The 5,555-nt window shown below is 49.2% G+C and overlaps 1 long non-coding RNA gene across 1 annotated transcript; it reads left to right on the top strand.

Annotated features, from left to right (window-relative positions):
- Window positions 1–1,102: 1,102 nt before the first annotated feature.
- Window positions 1,103–5,185, top strand: LOC147990479 (uncharacterized). Its single transcript, XR_015599595.1, has 3 exons — window positions 1,103–1,694; window positions 3,213–3,281; window positions 4,899–5,185. It is a non-coding gene; the product is annotated as an uncharacterized LOC147990479 (long non-coding RNA).
- Window positions 5,186–5,555: the final 370 nt, after the last annotated feature.

The raw sequence follows: 5,555 nt of genomic DNA, 5'->3' as shown, positions 1-5,555 counted from the left end.
ACACCGATAGCTGATTCGAGTCTACACTTTCCTTTCCATTGTTTTGTTTAACCTTTCTTGTAACCTAACTTATCCGGGCAGTGATAATTCCCTGCTTATGTAAACACCTTGGTGTACAAACTTTGTCAGTAAGACCTTGTTACTATTGTTGATGACATTCTGGTAGCCACCGATGGACGAGAACTTTGCCTATTGGCCCGCCTCGTCTTAACGAGCAGGAAAATGGTTCTCTTCGTCCCTCGCCCTTGGTACCAACGTTGTTGTCGACATAACTAACAGGCGATACTCTGACCTGCCTTGCTGTCATGACCGTGCAAATTGATTAGCGCCTTCTTGCTGTTAACCCACATGGTGGGCCCATAACCCACAGTTCCACAGGATCAAAACTTGACTCTCCTGTACATCCCTGTCTTCCAAAATTGTTCCTCACGCTTGGCTTCGTATGTAATTCACGAGCCACCTTCTTGCGATCTGTTCTGCTATCAGATGCAATACTTATTCTCGATGCACTGAACCCCTTTCACACTCTGTTTCAGACATCGAACGATTGCCTACCTGGTTGAAGCTTCTTAATGCACCTCCTTACCTTGCTCTCGACGCCCTTCTTGAATTCCGACTCGAGAGTTGCCTCTATGTCACATTCACTGAGATAGCCCCCAGGTACCTATCTTGTGTTGAGCTCCATCCTTCCCGAGTATTTCCCCCTTACTCCACCCCTTAAATCTAGGGACGAGATTTCTTGTAGTGGAGGAGAATTGTGACGTCCGGATAATTAAGTTACAGTAACCTCATACTAATGGTGCCATGTCATCAGGTTGTCTAAGCCACATTGCCACTTGAGAAAAATCAAATCCAAATTCCTTTTGAAATGCAAGCCAAATTCTTATTTCTTTAATCTGTCAAATAAAAATGTTCGATGAATTGTTTTTTATTTTGTCTATGGGAATATTTTAGTGGACCAACAACATTTAATTTGGTCGTTTAAACTCCAACATATATTCTTACTTTTCCCAAATCACAAGAAACTTTGTGTGCGGCCCTATGCTAACATACTGTATTTGTGTGCCAAGTTTCATCTATAACAAAAATCGTTTGCGCACTCAATTAAATACCAAGTTGTAGCTAGAAATAGAAAACAGCGGTGTAAGTAAAAAAACATAAAAGAAAAGGCCTCATCACTACGGTGTTAGTGGGCCCTAGTGACACTATGCACCTTAGCCCATCTAGCAACAAAAGCCAGCCCAACCCACCCCACCTCTCCTTCCACCTCCTGCTACAGAGAGGCAGTGGGCGTGGCAGCCATCCCACGGCCGTGACGCGCGCCCGGCCAGGTGCCGGCCATCCCGTGGCCCTCCCCGCAGGTTAAGAGCGCCCCGAGCCCTCCTCTTCCTCCCCCACATCGAACCCTAGCCCCCCTGTTCCTCCCCCTCGCCTCCCCCCCCTATCTGGAGCAACCTGTAGCCGCCGCCACCGCGTCATCGTCGTCTGCGTGCTCCGGAGCCTTCCCTCGCCGCTCGAACATTTCCAGGAGCACCTCTGCATCGTCTTCATCGCCTACGTGTACAGGATCAGGGTTGGGATGCCGTGAAGTCGACGCCCGCTTCGATCCTCCCCGCCACGGTCACCGCACTCCGCCACAAATCGTCGTCGTCCTCGACCCCTCCGGCTTCACCAAGCCATCCGCAAGAATCGCAGTGAGCACTCCGTGCAAATCCCCTCTCTATTTCCATCCCCTGTGGTGCCACCTCCGCGAGCTCCGGCTCCGGTGGCCGCCATGACCGAAGAACACCGCTCTTCCGTGCTCCTCTTGCTCGTTTACATAGGACGACAAGGCTCCTGGGGACCCGTAGACGTCGCCGGCAGCTACCCCCGCCGCTGCTCGTCCGCTATCGTGCGCCCTTGCCGCGACCTGCGGCGTCCGCGTGCATCCCACCGCCGCCCGCTGCTCCCCCGGGCCGTCCACGCGTGCGCCACGCCTGCTCGCCCACGCTCGAGTGCTGCTCCCGCTGCTGTTTGTACTCACTACTGCTGCTTGCTGCTACCCGTGCCGCAGCTGCTCTCCTCTCCTGCTTCTCTGCTACTGCAGCTTTGCCGCTGCTGACTCCGCTAGCTCCTGCCCGCTGCTCCGCACCGTGTTGCTCTGCCCCGTGTCGTCCACGCGCTTGCTCATGTGCGCGTGCTGCTGCGCCTCTGGCCGCGCTCTCCATGTGCCCTGGCGGCTGCGTACGCTTGGCGCGTCCACGCGCACACCGTGCTGCGCCGCGCCCCGCGCCCAGCTCATGGGCATGCCGTTGCTGCTCGGCTGAATATGTTGCTGCTGTTGATTGCTACTGTAGATGCTACTAGCTAGCTTTTGTTTTTCTGCAATGAGTAGCCCTCTAAACTGCCTCTAAACAGCGGTTAAACAACTGTCAACAAGGTTAAGAAAAATATGAGTGGAATGTATAATTGACAAACTTTATTTTATCCCACTGGATCAAATCCTTTCGATGCATGAATTAAATCCTACAAAAATCAAAAAATGCTCTCTTCTGTTAGCAAAACAACAGAATTGACTCCTAGCATTGTATGTTGCGTGCTTGTGTGTGTGTGGCCGGCCCTTGTGTTAATTAGGACTAGTTTAGTTTAGGATTAAAGTTAGTGATGAGTTAGTCTAATAGCCGATGACACGTGAATCTATAGTTAATTTAAACAAAATTAGTTTTATAAAAAAATGTCTAAGTCAATGACATATGGGACCCTCCTGCACTGTTTACTTTTGACCAAGTCAACATCAACTATGTTGACTTTGACTGGACCCACTTGTCACACACCCTGGCTGGTTACACTCCGTGTACCCATGACAAATTCCAGTTTTTTCTGAATTAATAGAATTTCAGGGATTATTTAAAACTTTAATAAAATAATTTAAAACAATCTGTAGTTTGGATGAAAAAGTTTTGTACATGAAAGTTGCTCAGAACGACAAGACGAATCGGAATACGTGCTCCGTTCGTCCGTCACACATCCCTAGCATAGCGAACATGCAACTTCCTCCCTCCCCCTTTCATTTGTCCGAAAAATGCCAAACTTCGGAAAACATTTCCACATGTTCTCCTCCTTCGCCGGTATCATGTAACACGACGTTAGATCACGTCTAGCTCTGCCTGTTGTTCTGTTGTGCCTTTGTTTGCTTTATATTTACTGTTTCTTCCCCCTCTTCTCTTCGGTAGACCCCGGGACAGATGCCGCCCCTGTGATCGACTACGTCGACGACGACCCCTCCTTGCCAGAGCAATCAGGCAAGCTCCCCTTTGATCATTCCGATATCGCCCATTCCATTCTCTCATGCTTGCATTAGAACTGTTACTGCTTTCTGTATGATCCTACTCTGATGCATAGCCTGTTTTTGTTACCTGCTTTCATACCTTACCTGCTTATCCTAAACTGATTAGTATAGGTTGGTTAGAGATCCATTAGTGACCCCACCTTGTCCCAGTTGCCTCGCTTTATGTTCGATGACTCGATCAACGTGATCGACGTCCAAGCCCCGACACCGCACATCACCCCCCCTAGTTGTACGACTCCGCAGAGTTACCATCTAGTGCCGAGGGTGGAACCTCTTACATCACTCATGATGAGATCTCTGTAGTATAGCTATTCGGTCGAGGTCATCGAGGGTGATTTCCTCCTTAACCACTTTTGTTACGGCTCTGTTGTGCAACCCATCAAATGTGAACCTCGAGGGTGGATCCTCTTATGTTCACCTTGATGATAACATCGAGCGGGATTCACCGGGGGTGATTCCTTGGGTTTTCCCCTTGGTGTTAGACTCACAGATACTATGGTTACTATGACTTTACACTGAACCATGTTACAAAAGACGGGTCGGCCCTGAGGGGTACCCGCGCGAGCTTAATAGCGAGTGATGTGGAGACGGGTTGACCTGGAGGGTGCCCGTGAGATACTTATGAGGCGTGGCTGGGCATTCTTTGCCCTTGCCGCAAGTACTCGAGACGGGGCGACGGGGTCACATCTTTCGTGAGTCTCTGCTTGTTACCACGCGTTCCTAATCCACTGCGATTTGGATATTTGATCTGAGGGGCCTCTGGCCTGATAGCACTAACCATCACATGGGCATAGTATGGGCGTTATGCGTCGTATACATCAACCGAAGCTTAATAGACATCAGCGACTGAGCGGCGCATGCCGGGTTGGACTGCGTAAGCACCTGTCTTTTTGAAGGAGGTAGTTAGGTCTGCTCACCGGCCGCCCAAGCAACGTGCAGGAGTTCCCGGGACGATGGCCCATGACCACTGGGGGCATAGGTTTAGTTCGGCGTGTTGACCTCTCTATTAAGCCTAGGTCGGGTTGCGGCGTATTGTTTGACTGAGGCCGGGCATGACCCAGGAAAGTGTGTCCGGCCGGAGTTAATCGAGCGTGGTGGGTAAGTTGGTGCACCCCTGCAGGGAAGAAAAACATCTAACGATAGCCTGTCCTACGGTAACGGACACTTGGAGTTGTATCCCGACCGATACAACTAGAACTGGATACTAGTGATGAGAAATGGATTGTGATGAGAAATGGATAGTATGGCTCTGGGATTGCTTTCTCGCAGGGAGTCGACGAAGGATCTCCGGCCGAGGTTGAAAACACTACTACTTCTACTTTAGTTTATGCTACTCTTATCCCTTCTGATGATGCATGATGCTTGAAGATGCTGAAGATGCTAGTCTTCGATAGGACTAGGTTTCCCCTCTATTCTGGCATTTCTGTAGCCCAGTCCACATATACAGCCTTTCTTTGATAATGTTGCATATGTAGTGTAGATCCTTGCTTGCGAGTACTTTGGATGAGTACTCACGGTTGCTTTGCTCCCCTTTTCCCTCTTCTTTCTTCTTTCTGGTTGATGCAACCAGATGGTGGAGCCCAGGATCCAGACGACCCCACCGACGACTGCTACTACCCCGAGGGAGCCTACTACCATGTGGAGACCGCCAACGACCAGGAGTAGTTAGGAGGCTCCCAGGCAGGAGGCCTTGCCTTTTCGATCGTTGCTACTTTGGTGCTAGCCTTCTTAAGACAAACTTGTCTAACTTATATCTGTACTCAGATATGTTGCTTCTGCTGACTCTTGTGTTTTCGAGTTTATGTATTCGAGCCCTCGAGGCCCCTGGCTTGTAATATAAAGCTTGTATTATTTTAATTTGTGTCTAGAGTTGTGTTGTGATATCTTCCCGTGAGTCCTTGATATTGATCGTACACATTTGCGTGTATGATTAGTGTACGATTGAATCGAGGGCGTCACAGAGATGATGAGTGAAAAGAGCAACATCACAAAGCCTCCGAGAGAAATGAAAGAATGGAATGGAATGAACGGAGGGAAACGAGATCTTGAGAGAGTATGCTTACAACAAATGCTAGAACGGAGTTGTTGGGTTATCAACAACGAAACGAATAAACTTGTAGTGGGCTTAGGGAAAACTTCTCAAAATTATGAGGTGAAAAATTCTGCCACTAACGGAAGACAAAAGATTGGACTGATATCACCAAGAAGACGAGAAGCTTATATCACT

Source organism: Triticum urartu, chromosome 1A, assembly GCF_056163025.1.
Source record: "Triticum urartu cultivar PI428250 chromosome 1A, HENAU_Tu73, whole genome shotgun sequence".
Lineage (NCBI taxonomy): Eukaryota > Viridiplantae > Streptophyta > Magnoliopsida > Poales > Poaceae > Triticum > Triticum urartu.
The sequence above is the reverse complement of the archived record's forward strand: the minus strand, read 5'-3'. Positions and strand labels throughout refer to the sequence as shown.